We start from the raw sequence: 15,119 nt of genomic DNA, 5'->3' as shown, positions 1-15,119 counted from the left end.
TTTTTGCTTAAACCGTGTCTACCAAAAATGAGGAGAGAAATCTCCTTATTTTTGGTAATTATTTTAATGTATAAAACGTGTGTATATTTTATCAATTGTCTATTATATCGACATTATTAATAAGTCTACTCATAACAGTTTGCAGTCGATTTATTAATACCGGTCTGTCAACATTTATTATGACAATATCGTATAATATATACACTAACTATAAATACCGCATATTTATAATTTGCTTATTAAATATAAACGTTTATGTTTAATTACGAATTAACATCTTAATTCGTTTAAGCTAACATTATATACATTAATTAAATATAACAGTTTATATTCAATTTACGAATTGACAGTTAATTCGTCTCAACTAATATTATTTAATTGAATTAAATAATCGTCTCATCATCACATTGATTAACTGTTTAGTCAAATACATGGACTAACCCTTTAGTCATATAAGGCATCAATGCGATTATATTTTCATACAATCACATCCCTCAAACACATCCTTTAGGTGTGACTTTTAGGGACCAGTTGATCACCGCCAGCAGTATGATAATAACGTCAAACTTCTAGCAAGCCAACCGTTATTAAGTAAACGTTAATCAACTGATAAAATACTAAGTATACCCTTGTGAACCTATAAGAGATTTATAAACGTTATCACACTAATTGTGGAGGACACTAGCTCCAACATAAATTAATCGCCTTAAGGTTACTTGATACTCGCCTAATGTGTGCATGAAATAATTCTTTGTGCATGAAATATATGTAGATGTGCACGAAATACCGTCGTATGTGCACGAAATAATGGTGACAGGAGAACTCACGTTTTACATTCTATAAGTGTTACATTCATGAAATAAAATAAAAAATCGAATTATTCAATAAGGCAGATGTCCAAACATCTATCAAATAAAATAAAAAGTCCCGAATTATTCAATAAGGCAAATGTCGATTGCTTTAAATATTCTATAAATAAAATTACTCTACTCATTGTCGGTTGTCCTTCGGTCACAATTCCTACTGTCGTGGTTCGCCATCTCCCCACAAGCCCTGCATTTTTTTAGCGCTTTCTTGTTAACTTCCCCACCTCGTTCTCTTTGTGAGATCAGCCTTTTTCCCGAGTCTTTGTTTTTGCACTGCCTTGGAGGCAAAACCTTAATGTCACTAGGGATGCTTGTTCCTAAAAGCATTCCAATTTTAGCATTCTTGTCCTTTACCTTTGCAATACCAGTATTGCCATTTTCATCAGGGGCATTTTTTACCCTTTCCTTGAACTCACGCAAAATCCCAAGCAACTCATCACAATGCCCAGGACTCTATTCAACGAGTGCAACACAAGTAAACAACTCTGACCACAACTCACCAACTTTGTTTTTCTGTACATCCATTGATGTACAATCAGCAAGCAACTGGCCATTAGGGCCGAGGATTGGCTGGCAGGTTGCTAGTTTGCTCCACCGACTAAGTAGGTAGTCACTTGGAACTTTCTGAATTCCCCTATCTTTAAAGACACACAGAGCATGTCGACAGAGTATTCCATGTCTTTCAAACTTCTTGCAAGTGCATACCACTGAAACATCATCCTTCTTAAAACCAACCTTATACGTTTTGTTTCGAACTTGATCTATGATATACGTATGCAATTGGATAGGTTTTATCTTTTTCTTTATCCCCAACACCACATGAATAGCAAGCTGCTTCAACTTCCTTTTGAAACTCGCCAAAAATTGTTGGAGTGTAGATTTCTGATGCAGGCTTTTCTAGTGCTAATGGAGTCGACAACTGGTGGAAGGAGTTTTTTTTATTGTGCAACGAGTTTCGAATGAGTCTATCTTTGTGCATCCATTGCACTCTCAAATCTCATCGAAAACTCAACTAGAGTTAAATTAGGATTAGTGAAGTTGCTGAAAAAGTGGTTTTCTGACTCTGACCTGGAGGTTGTTCTCATCAAACCTCCTAAAAAAAGGTTGCGAAAGTAAGCTGGAACCCACATATTTCTAAGGCTGTACTTCTCTTTAAGCCACTCGTTATCCGACAACCCATGAGATTCAACTACTATTGTCCACCTTTCCTTAAATTCAGGCGGCTCCCATCTTAACTCCAAACACATCGGTTTATCTTCTTCAGAAACTCAGTATCTTTACATATTACAGGCTCGACCTTCTCAGGCAACTTTTTTCAGTATGTGCCACATGGAATATCTGTGTTGCACCTTGTCTTTCCAGGCTAATTTCATTCCTTCTTCTATCCCCGCATCTTCATTAGTTATCATACAAACTGGATGACGACCCCCCATAGCCTATACGAATTTCGTAAATAGCCAAGTAAAGTAGTCCTTGCTCTCATTAATAATAAGTCCAGCCCCAAAGGTGACACATCTCTTATGATTATCCACCCCCGTGAAAGGGCCAAAAATCATCCTATACTTGTTTTTTCTAAAGGTCGTATCAAAAGAGGTCATGTCCCCGAATAGAAAATAGTTTTTAATACTAATGGGGTCAGCCCAAAACAAATGTGACAATGGACCTATCTCATCTACCTCAAAATCAAAATAAAAAGATGGACACATGTGTTTTATCTTCATAAAATGCTCAAAAAGCATTTGAGCATCCCCCTCTGATAAATAATTTTTGATATCTCTAGAAAAGTTCTTAAAGTCTTCCAATGACGCACCCACATTCTTATAACCTCTAACATACTCCTTGAACAACCTATACGACTTAACTGGACCTATGTTATTTTTGGACTTGTCAATTATCATTTTTTTGTGAACTACATTCAACTCTCTCGTTTGTGTCAAATGTACCATTGTTGATGGTGTTTGTGGCATATGATTATGACCTTCATGAAAACCATAAATTTGGTATTTACCCATATCAGGACCTTCCTCCACAATTCGCTTAAATTTAATACAAGAAGGACATTCTATCCAAGTCCTTTGCCTTCGATGGCTTTTCCCTTTCGCTTCACATACTCCAGCCTTATTACACACAACTTTTTTATGCGTAACGACACTATTTTTAGACTTTTGTGAGGTTAAACTAGTCACAAACCCACATTCTTTTGCATATGCTTCATAAAACTCAACACCTAGTTCAAGCTTATCGAATACCATACCAATAACAGGCTTAAGATGGATGAGACACTCAAAAACCCGATTCGTGTTGCTTGAAGAACCTTCTGCTGCCTCCTCATCCTCTGCCTCCTCTACTATGATATCTTCATATGTGGTGCAATTAAAGTAAGAAAGATTAGGGATACAAAAGAAGATGAATTACACTCTCAGAAATTTGCGTTACAGGATAATACAAGAACACTCCCCCTGACCATAAACATTCTATTACAGCATCGTTCTAACCTTATTTGATGCACACTTAACCTTATTTTATGCATGTACAGAGGACGGGTATCCTAAAACTAAGCCTAATTGCATTAAAAAGAAAAGTTGAAAACATCAAGCAACTACCAGTTGGACAACCAAGAATTGGGATGGCTACCAACTTTTTTACAATAATAACTAAGAGAACCATAAAACTCATTACTTCAGGATGAACAAAATTGTACCTTCAACAAATTCGAAAGTCACAACTTCATCCACATCATGTTCAACTGCTATTGCAGATATTTCTAATATAGGCTGACACGCATCAGCTTCAACAGTCACTCCTTCATTTGTAATGACATTTGAAGAAGTTTGTGATAGTATTGAGCAATTGTCATTGTCATTATTGCAGCAACAAGAAATGTCAAAAATTAAATAAGCAATAATACAACAGTATAGTTAATGAAATTGAGTTTCTGATTTTAACAAATGTAGGCAATTTCACAATTTCTCCAACCCTAGTTTCTCAATTAAGCCTATTTAATTCACAAAAATCACACTTTGATGCGCCTAAACAAGAATTTGATGCACATAAACATGAATTTGGATGCACATAAACTCCAACCCTAATTTCTCAGTTTCCCCAATTTAATTCATGAAACCCTAAATTCAGAAGCATAATTTATCAATCCAGAAACTTAATAGACGAATCAAACCCTAATTTCTTGATTTCAACAAATTTCTTAAATCCTCTAACGCTAATTTCTCAGTTCCCCCAATTTAATTGACGAAACCCTAAATTCAGAAGCATAATTCATCAATTCACAAATCTAATCAATGAATCAATCCCTAATTTCACGAACAATCTAATTTAATCGACTAATTCAACAAATTTCACAACAAATAATCATGAAGATCGAAATTTACCTCGAATTTAAAGGCTTCATTGATTGAAGCAGCGTCGAAAGGTTGATTGTCGAAGAATTTATCGTTCGATTGTAGAGAAAGTTAAGGTTTAATTATGGAAGAGGCGATAGCGGAAGGTTTGGATAGTCGACGAGACGGATTGAAGAGAGAGAATGATGAGAGAGAAGCAGAATTAGACAATGACTGAGATGACGCGGGTTTAGGGGGGACGCGCGAAAAAAGTTTGGTGTTTGGTTCAGTTAATCTCTTTGTATTATTAGATCCAAGGGTTGTTAAGTGGTTCTCATGGTTCTCATTATATGGGTGGTTCTCACTGGATCCCGACCCTATATATATATATTGTGAAATGTGAGTATATAATATATATGAATAAACCAAATAGGTACAAACCACAACTCTAGAGACCTGAAATACTCACATTATCAAATACAAACCACAACTCTAGAGACCTGAAATACCCCATTTATGGAGCCAGGCCCTATCATTTCTACTAGTACACAGCCCTGCGCTAGACTCATTCAAACGAAGCTTGAGCCTTATTCTTCTTTTCACTTCCTCTTTGATTATCTCAGACAGGTTAGAAGGCCTGAGCATCAGAACATTCACCCTAGCATAGTTCCTCTGGGTCCAAACATGGTAATAGCAGGTAGTCCAAATGAGGATATGCACCAGTTTCTTCAGTTCTGTCCCTGCCCATTGAGACGAACCCACAACAGTGGCCACATTAATCTTGAATCCACACCAGCCTTCTATTGTAGTCATAATCTGTGTTCTATAGAGGCGCTCAAAGAACCGGTGCTCCTGAGTTTCGGGATCCCTGTCGCAAATGCAACATATGTTCCATGATTCAGAATAATCCATATGATCATAGAATGGTTAGGGTAGTTCCATTTGTTCCAGGTAATCTGAAACCAGTCCTTCTCAGGTTGTTTAGGTCTCAACCAGGGATACCCGTCTTTGATGGTGTATCCTTTAGTAGTTGCTACCCATTGGTTATTATGATATATATATATATATATATATATATATATATATATATATATATATATATAGTCAAGATCCGGTGAGAATGAACACTCGGTGAGAATAGTGAATGAACTTATTAATTAGTCCAAATTAAATCCCCCCCCCGTCTCTTCGTAAATGCAATATCGCAAACTCACTGAAGTGTTAACCAATCATTTCCGCCTCATCGATCACCCTATCTCCAAAATTTTCCTCGCCAATCACTTCTTATCCAATTCTAAGCTCCTCACCTCCATCAGTTCTCGCTGATAATACTCGCTGGGAAATGAAGCTTAAAAGTTAAAGTCAAAATCACCACATCTAATGCTGAAAAAAAACATAAAAAGAGGTCATCGGTCCTAATCTGGTTGTCGACGGCAGAATAAGTGAGATTGCCAACAATGGTCAGGAGCAGGTGCGTGGTGATTGCAGCGTCGAGGTCTACATCATCACGTGTTAGGAGAATACTCATAAAATTTGGTTCTGTTGCTCGCGCAATTAGCGGTACACAAAATATGTATATAAATGTATCTCAACCAATTTTGATGTACCTAGTATGTAATTTTGTCTATCTATGATAAAATAAATTGAACTAGTGGTTAGGTACATCAAATTTTATTGTAGATACATTAAAATAGATCTGAAACAAATGAAGAAGAGGAATTCATATAGAGGCGGTCTGCCTGAGTTACTACCGGTAATGGTGTGTGAGAGTCACCATAGGAGTTCGTCAGATGTTAATTGGTGTCCGGCGAAGGAAAGAGCAGTGACAGTACAAAAGGAAATGGGTTATCGCTGAACTTAGGACAATGACATAGTTGTTGTCGGTGACTAGTCGCTTGCCGTAGGTTGAAGGAGAGAGTCATGGGGGTTGCAACGGTCGTGAGGGAAAAAGGTATCTCCGCTGAGATAGTCAGTTCGCCGTTGATGCCGGCGTGTCGAGGTGGTGCCACGGAAATCAGGATATCGGTTGTTGTAAGGTGTGATAAAGGAAGAGTGGTGAGAGTGTGTTCAGTGGTGTGTGATTTTTTTTTTTTTAATAAGGACTAGTAGATTTATTTTAATCCTATGATTGGTGAGTGTTCTCACCATTGAGAACGATGAGAACGATCACTCAGTGAGAGCAATAGAAAATAACCTCTCCCGCCTACCACATGTGCTGTATATAAATACTTATTCTATGTAATCGTCACACTCACTACCTTATCTCTCTCTTTTCTTCTCAGAAGCAATAATTTATTTCATATTATTAGTCAGCTTCAAACATCCATAATTTTAATAAATTGTCAATCAACTCATAAAATTATTATTACATTAATTATGATATTTTAAGAAATCAACCTCCCTGATCATCTTACCTTCAATTGTTTAATCATTGAGGATGAGGTACATGACTAGGAGATCCTGGAGGAGGTTCAACCAAAAACGCCAGAGCCGCCATTAATTCAACTTACAAAGGAGCCTGTTGTAGGCGAGGTCATTTTTGGTCTACTTCTGTGTACTGTTATATTCTTGGTGGAAATCCACCTAGCAATCTGATTAGTGGTTTTATGAAGAGGGTATGGCAGTAAAGTGAGGTGGATAAGGTTTCATTCTTACCCAATGTCATCTTCTTGGGACGATTCAAGACGAAAGAGCAACAACAAGTGGTTCAGAGAAATTGTCACCTCATTTTCGATAATAAACCTGTCATTATAAAAGAGTGGAAACCAGAAGCAGAACTGCTTAAGCATGTTGTTTCTACGGTTCCTATTTGGATGAAAATTTATAGATTAAACATCAGATTCAGGGGTGTGGAGTCTCTTAAGGAGGTGAGTGGGATTGTGGGTTAATTTGTTAAGTGCGATGAAGTTACAATGACTAAAGCATTCATAGGGTATGCTCGTAGTATGATTGATATCTAAGTTGTGTTGGGATTTGTAAGTACTTAAAACAATTTTATTACACAAATCTCCAGGATCATATGCATGTTAGAAATCATAATTAAACACAAATAAAGAGGGCAATTGAATTACCTCGCAACGGAATAAACCCGTGAGCAATAATATCCAGCAATTTAAGAAAATAAGACCGGATCTGAATAACCCAACTGCTACAAATAACCAAGAGTACTCCAATTGTAGTGCCTCCACTAGTATCCGCACGAATGAATAGGAGATGCAATTTGTATGCTAGTACACAAGGTAGGGTTTTATTATCTCTCACAAAATAATAGTGTGGCTGAAACTGACTCTCATATATCTGTATATATAGGATTACCAACTCAGTTTCCTAATCAAACCCTTACCTTAATCGTAGCTGGGTCTAATCTAATTAGAGCGATATTTCCATATAAGTAAGAAACATCATATCATTTTGTGTGTGACCTAATGGGCCCGTTTAATTCTACACAAATCCTTAAACTCATTTAAGACTCAATCCATAAGCGGCTTCTAGAAAAACATTACGGTTACATAGAATATAAACCGGGCTACCTTAATTGGACTCTGGACATAAATCCAACAGTCTCCCACTTGTACTATGTCAAATTAAACATGTCTCTTTGCTTCTATTGTTCCAATCAAGACTAAGGTAGTAAAAGTGTCAACCTTATATGTCCCAATCATTTTTCCCGAATCTCTGAGTTGGAATTGTTAAAGCAGACAACTGACAATCACCTCGTCTGAAAGCGGCCATGCATTTTACAATTCACACTCTTCGAGAAGCCAGAAACAATAAACTTACTTCAGTAAGAAAGGAACAAATCCTATGTTGTTTACCTACATCCTATCACAAGATCCATAATAAGTCCAATCATTGTCGTTATAGTCACAAATCACGACTGACGTTTGACAATGTCAAAACAAACTACTTAGCATGTACAGATTAGTGAAAACTCAGGTATAAAGACTGTATATTTACTACTAACAAGTGATAAGAAACTTTACTAACACTAAACAAATCCTTAGTAAAGTTCTTAACAGGTCTGTCTAATACATGTTCTCTAACATGTACCCATATGCCATTTTCATGACTTAAGGAACTTAGCCATCAAGCAGCTCATATACTAATTATTTTAGGCATTCAAGTGTTCCAATTTAATGTCCTAATTAGAGACTATAATAGAAAACATCATCCAAATAGTGTTCCAAAACTAAGTTACATACTAGTGATCTATTACATTAATGTAGATTATTGTGGAACAAACATTCAAATAAGCAACAAAATGAATAACATCAAATAATAAGTTTATTTAATAAATGAAGTAAATGTTACATATAACCAATTAAACATGCATGTCAAATAAAGTCCCACTAAAACAAAGATCTCATAATAGGACTAAGACCACTCGCTAATGCATCTTAGACCAATGGAAGCTCTATGACTCTCATGCTTAGTCTGCGGGAGAAGCTGTTAAGGGATCTGTAACTTTTGCATCAGTCGGTACTCTACAAATCTTAACATCAACTTTATCAATGATCTCTCTGATAAAGTGATATCTTCTCTCTATGTGTTTGGATTTTTGATGTGTCCTCGGTTCCTTAGCTTGTGCAATAACACCATTATTATCACAATAAAAGTATATGGGGCTAGAAATGCTAGGAATCACTCCAAGTTCACAAACAAATTTCCGAATCCAAACAGCTTCATTTGTTGCTTCTGAAGCAGCAATATACTCAGCCTTTGTTGTAGAATTAGCCATAGTATCCTATTTGGAATTTTTCCAGCTAACAACTCCACCATTTAGCAATAATACATATCCAGATTGAAATCGAGAATCATCTTTATCAGTATGAAAACTAGCATCGGTGTAACCACTTACAACGAGCTCTTCATCCCCACCAAATTGATGTGACCATAATTAGCGCATTTTTAGCCCCCGAATTAGCCTTGTTTCCATGCTTTTTAGTGCATATTTGGGTCATTTATTATCTTTAGTTCTTTGTTTTGCATATTCTTTGAGATTTTGATCCCTTGGTAGGAAAGGAGTAAGAATCTTGCATTTTCATGGCAAAACAAGACTAAATTGATCGAATTCAATGACCAAGCATCAAGGAGAGACAAGATTAGAAGGCCTTTGTACATATGAGTAGATGAGCAATGTTGAGAAAGGATCCTTGAGTCCCCAAGAAAATCCCCAAGGATTTCATGAAGAAAAGGGAAGAAAAGAAGAAGAATTTGTGCTGAGCTACAATCCGAGCGGATTGTCTCCAATCCGCCCGTCTCCTCACAGCACAATCCGAGCGGTTTCCTCCAAAGACGCTCGGATTGCACCGCCAGAATCCGCCCGGATTACCTCGAATCCGCTCGTCTTCCTCCACCAGAATCCGCCCGTCCCGACCCCAATACGCCCGGATTCCTCTACAGCACGATTTCCTCTTCTCCAAGTTAAAAAGAAAGATGCCCTTCCTTCAGAAAATACCGGCTCCTCCCTGCTCAATCTAAAAAGTGTAATTACTAGTTTAGCTCTTAGTTAACCCTAATGCATCCTCCCTAATTTCCACTATAAATACCCCATTAGTCTAATTAGAGGAGCATGTTCTTCTTATCAATAATTAGAGTAGTTAATATCAATAAAATATCTCTTTAGTTTTGTAATCAACAATTAATCAAGTTCTAATACAAGTTTTATTTCCTTAATCTCTCTTTTGTTCATCCTTTATTTTGGGTAATTGAAGATTATTTGGGTTATTGTTGGGAGATTGACAACCTCTCAATCAAGCATCAAGTACTTCTTTTATCTTTGCTTTATTATTGGAATCATTAGTAGGTATAATTCTCTTAATCCCTTTTTAATTATTGTTAATTACTTTCATTTATTCATCATGTTTCATATTGTTGGTATGATTGACAACCTTCCTAGCATGATCAACATGATAATGAGTGAGTAGTCTCTTAGCTAGGGTTAATGGGTGATTAGGGGAAACCAACATGGGGAATGATTCATGCTTAAATTAATATGCTTTCATGTTTTATTTGCTTGCTTGTTTTGATCTCAACTCATGCACATGTTATATTTGATGAAATGCTAAGCCTATGAATCCTTGCATTTACTATCATCTTCTATCTTTTCAATGAGACTTGTAAGACATAACCCAACTCGAGTCTCATTAGACCATGCATGTTGTTGAGTAGGGAAGATTAAGTCGACTTGTAGGTGTTGTACAATCTAATCGATTCGGCTCCGGGACCTAAACTTTCCTAGAATTGTAAGATATAACCCAACTCAATTCATCACAACAATAATTGCTTGCTTATAATTTGAGAACATGTTTGTATGTTCAATTCCCATGATTCCCCTATGATCCCGTGACACCCTAGTGCTTTTTAATCAATTGTTTACACCCCTTTTAATTCATCTTGCTAGTTTATTTTCATTGCTATTTTAGTTAGTGACCTTCTACATCAACCCAATTTGTGACACCCCTAAGACACCACTAGTTTCAATAGAAATCTCATTTCAATACCCGTCCCTTGGGATCCGACCTTTACTTGCCTCTTTACTAATTGTAGAGTTGTTTGTGAAGTTATAAATTGTGTTTTGATTCGGACGTGACCCAACGACCACACCTTTAATTGTGAACACGAAACGGACCGATCAAAAATGGCGCCGTTGCCGGGGACGGTGTTTGTTTGATTTTGATTTCCTTTTTATTGTTATTAGTTGTGTCTTTCTTCGCCTTGGGGAAGTAAAATTCTTCAAGGTTTATTCTAATTGTTTTCGAGTTGTTTGATATTTTGCATGTCTAGAAGGTCACAAGGTGATTTGTTACCTTTTGACCGTGAAATCGAAAGAACCTTGACGAACAATAGGAGACTTGTTAGGAGGAATTTAAGAGGTATTAGTGAAGTTGTTCAACCAACTATTGAGTTCGTCAATCCTTTCGCAATAGAAGGAGAGGAGAACCCATTACACAATACCCCACAAAATCAACCTACAATGCCTAAATTCTCGTCACACTCCGTACCCACCGAGGAGAACCTACCAAATGGTACTCCTACACCGCAACATCTAACTGGAAATTTTATTGCCAAGTCCGCCTTCATCCAATTAGTTGAAAGGAGCCAATTTGGGGGGATGCCTAGTGAAGACCCTCATTCTCATATGGAAACCATTTGCGACTATTGTGATGCAATCTCTCAAACGGGTGTAACTCAAGACCAAATTAGATGGGTCTTATTTCCTTTTTCTCTAATCGGCACCGCGAAGCAATGGTTGAAGGGCCTTGATAAGGCCACCCTCGGAATAGATTCTTGGAAGAAGTTGGCTCTAGCCTTCTACAAATAATTTTACCCACCGGAAAAGACTAACATGCTAAGAGCTCAAATTACGGGTTTTAAGCAAAGGGATGAAGAATCTTTGTATGAAGCTTGGGAGCGGTTCAAGGGAATTTGTCGCTCATGTCCTCACCATGGACTTAGCGAATGGTTTTTGGTACAACAATTTTGGAATGGTCTATATGAGGATTCAAAGAACATTCTCAACATGGGATCAAATGGAATGTTCACCGAAGTTGATGACAATCAAACATGGAACAAGATTGAGGAAATGGCGGTCCATAACTCACAATATAGTAGACCTCGCAAGGCTACTAGAGGAGGAAAGCATGAAGTGGACTCCGTTACTCAATTGGGTGCTCAACTTAGTGCTCATATTGACACAATCAATTTGAAGTTTGAAAAAGCTATGGCTAGACTTGAAGAAGTCTCAAAATCACCAAAGCATCATGTTAATGCCATGACGGCATCCTCATCAATCCCAAGTGGGATATGTGAGAATTGTGGAACTTTGGGACATGACCAAGGTGAATGTAGGGGAACAAATGAACAAGTGAATGCTTTCCAAGCATACAAGAGTGGTACCCCTTATTCCAACTATTACAATGAAAACACCAAATTCCATCCAAATCTCTCATACAAAAGCCAAAATGTTCAAAACCCTCAAACAACATACACTCCACCACCCCATGAGAAACCAAAATCAAAGACCCTTTTACAATCAAAACCAAGGTTACCAAAATCAAAATCCATACAATCACCAAAATGACCAAGGTTTTGATGTCCAAAAAGCGGTCCTCCAAATGCAAAAGAATCAACAAGAATTTTTCACTCAAATGCAAAAAGATAGCCAAGCAAAGGAAACCACCATCAACAACATCCTAGCTCACACCAAGATGTTGGAAACACAATTGACTCAACTAGCATCTTCAAGCTCACAAAGACAAAAGGGGCAATTACCACCTCAAAGTAATCCCCCTAGACATGAAACGGTTAGTACCATTCATTTGAGAAGTGGTACAAGGTATGAAGCACCAAGGAAGCAAGTTGAGGATGAAGTTGTGGAAGCTAGTAACAAGGAAGAAATTGTGCAAAGCTCCAAATATGGAGAATCATCAAAAGAAGAAAGTTCAAAGAAAAATGAAGACAAGGTCAAGGAGAAGGAGCCCATTGTGATTAGACTTCCTTTTCCAAGTCGTCAAGCCAAGCCCAAATTTGATGATCAACTTGGAAAGTTCATGGAAATTGTGAAAAATTTGGAAGTCTAGATTCCTTTCACGGAATTAATCAATCACGTGCCGGCCTATGCGAAATACATGAAAGATATCCTCACAAAGAAGAAGTCGATCCGGAAGCTTGAGACTATCGCCTTCACTAAGGTGAGTAGTGCAATACTTCAAGGGAGTTCACCTCCAAAGTTAAAGGATCCGGGAAGCTTCTCAATACCGTGTACCATTGGCGACACAACGATCAACAAAGCCTTATGTGATCTAGGGGCTAGTGTGAGTGTCATGCCGTACTCGGTGAGTAAAAGGTTGGGGATGGGAGAGCTTAAATGCACCAACATCACACTCCAAATGGCCGATAGATCGACAAAGACACCATTAGGGATATGGGAAGATGTCCCCGTACGAATTGGGAAGTTTTTCATCCCGGTGGACTTTGTCATTGTTGATATGGAGGAAGATTCCAACCTTCTAATCATTCTAGGAAGACCTTTCCTACACACCGCGGGTGCGGTGATTGATGTGAAACATGGTGAGCTCACTCTAGAAGTGGGAGATGAAAGCATAACCTTTAATCTTGACAAGACTATGAGAGCTCCTAATTTGCTTGAACCATGTTTTATGATTGATCATTATAGCCGAAAGGATGAAAGGAAGAAATCGGAACTCCAATGGAAGAAAAAAATTGAAGATGCTCCATTCAAAGAACAAGTGAATTGTGACAAGGAGAGCTTGCAAAACTCATCAAAATCAACCAAAGAAGAAGAGGAAGGCCTCATTGGCCAAAAGAAGAATTTGGGAGAGTTGTCTCCATCAAATCAAGAGATTTTCAATGATCAACTTAATGAAGTTTGTGGTCTTTGGGACGATTTAATTTGAAGGGATTGTTAATCCCTACATTGGTAATGCCATCGATCAAGACCAACAACAAGGGCAAAGGACTATTGAAGACCTCTACCATAATAATGAACAAGCTTTTGATTACTTTTTCAAGGTGTTGAGCAACATCAACAACACCTTGAACATGCCCCCTTGACATCTCATCAAGAATGAGAGTTTGGTGGAGTCCTCCCTAAACCACCATTTGTAAATATTTCTAACTCCCTAACTCGCATTTCAATTCTTGTATTGCATTTTTGTCATCTTTGGATTTATTTTATGTACTTTGATCAAGATATTTGTTATGTTTGAGAGAAGTGAGGGAGGGACTAACAATTTCAATTGATGTGTAGTGCTTTACCTTAGTGTGAGGATGGCAATTGCCTAGGCTATCCATGCCTTAGTAGTGCCCCCACAATGACGAACACAAGATTTGAAGAAGAATAGAAGAATGGTAAGGGAAATGCATTGTGCACGGATGGAACTGAATCCGGGTACAAAAGGGTAGAATCCGAGCGGATTCAAGAGAATCCGCCCGTTTTCCTGCAATCCGAGCGTACTGGGTTGAAGATGCACGTCCCTATGAGATGCAAATTTGAAATATTTTTTACTGTAAGAGAATCCGGGCGTCCTGAGCAGCAATCCGCCCGTCTCTGCAAATCCGTCCGTCTTGGATAGAAGACGCCCGTCTTCTCTGCTAAGGAAAACAAGCAAAATTTCCTGGACTCAAATCCGTCCGTCTTCAAGAGAATCCGCCCGTCCCGTATCAAGAAAATCCGAGCGTCTTCTTCTGAATCCGCCCGTCTTTAGGCGAGTTTCATCAAGCCCGAAAGTGCGAGAATCCGCCCAGGCGGAATCCGCACGGATTGCCCCTGCAGTTCGAAAATTTCGGTCTTTATAAAACCCCTCCCACCTTCATTCATTCATTCATTCATTCATAACACTACTTCAAAACATCAAAACCCTCATCCTCTCCATCACAAAAACAAAATCCCTCAACAACATTCACCAAAATCAAATCAAATCATCCTTTCAACAATAAATCAATCACTCCTTTTTCAACAAAAATCAAAACCAAGCACAAAATCTTCAACCTTTGAGTCGATTTTTGAATTCATAAAGACAAAGCCTTTCACCTTTAAATCGATTTGGGTACACTAGAAATTGAAGATTTTTCATTCTTTTCTTGGTTAAATCATCAATGGCAAGGACTAAGGGAGCAACAAAGGCACTTTCACAAAGGCAAAAGGCTCTTCAAGCAATGAAAGCATTGGCTATGGTAGTAGCAACACCAAACTTGGAAGTGCAACAACAACAACAACCTTCTATGGGAGCAACAACATCTTCTACTCCGGAAATCGATCAACTTTTGCATTATCCGGAGGTAACTTTTATTTCCAAAACCCATAGAGATACTTTTGCCAAGTTTGCTAGGAAATCAATTCAATCCACCAAATTTATTTGTGAAGACACCTTGGGAGAGTTGGGTGTCCTTGAGC

The 15,119-nt window shown here is 37.9% G+C and overlaps 1 non-coding gene across 1 annotated transcript; it reads right to left on the bottom strand.

The window, feature by feature from the left end:
• Positions 1–11,549: 11,549 nt before the first annotated feature.
• Positions 11,550–11,656, bottom strand: LOC141625884 (small nucleolar RNA R71). Its single transcript, XR_012535630.1, has one exon. It is a non-coding gene; the product is annotated as a small nucleolar RNA R71 (small nucleolar RNA).
• Positions 11,657–15,119: the final 3,463 nt, after the last annotated feature.

Source organism: Silene latifolia, chromosome X (genome assembly GCF_048544455.1).
Source record: "Silene latifolia isolate original U9 population chromosome X, ASM4854445v1, whole genome shotgun sequence".
In the NCBI taxonomy this organism is placed as follows: Eukaryota; Viridiplantae; Streptophyta; class Magnoliopsida; order Caryophyllales; family Caryophyllaceae; genus Silene; species Silene latifolia.
This window is presented reverse-complemented; position numbering and strand designations above follow the sequence as displayed.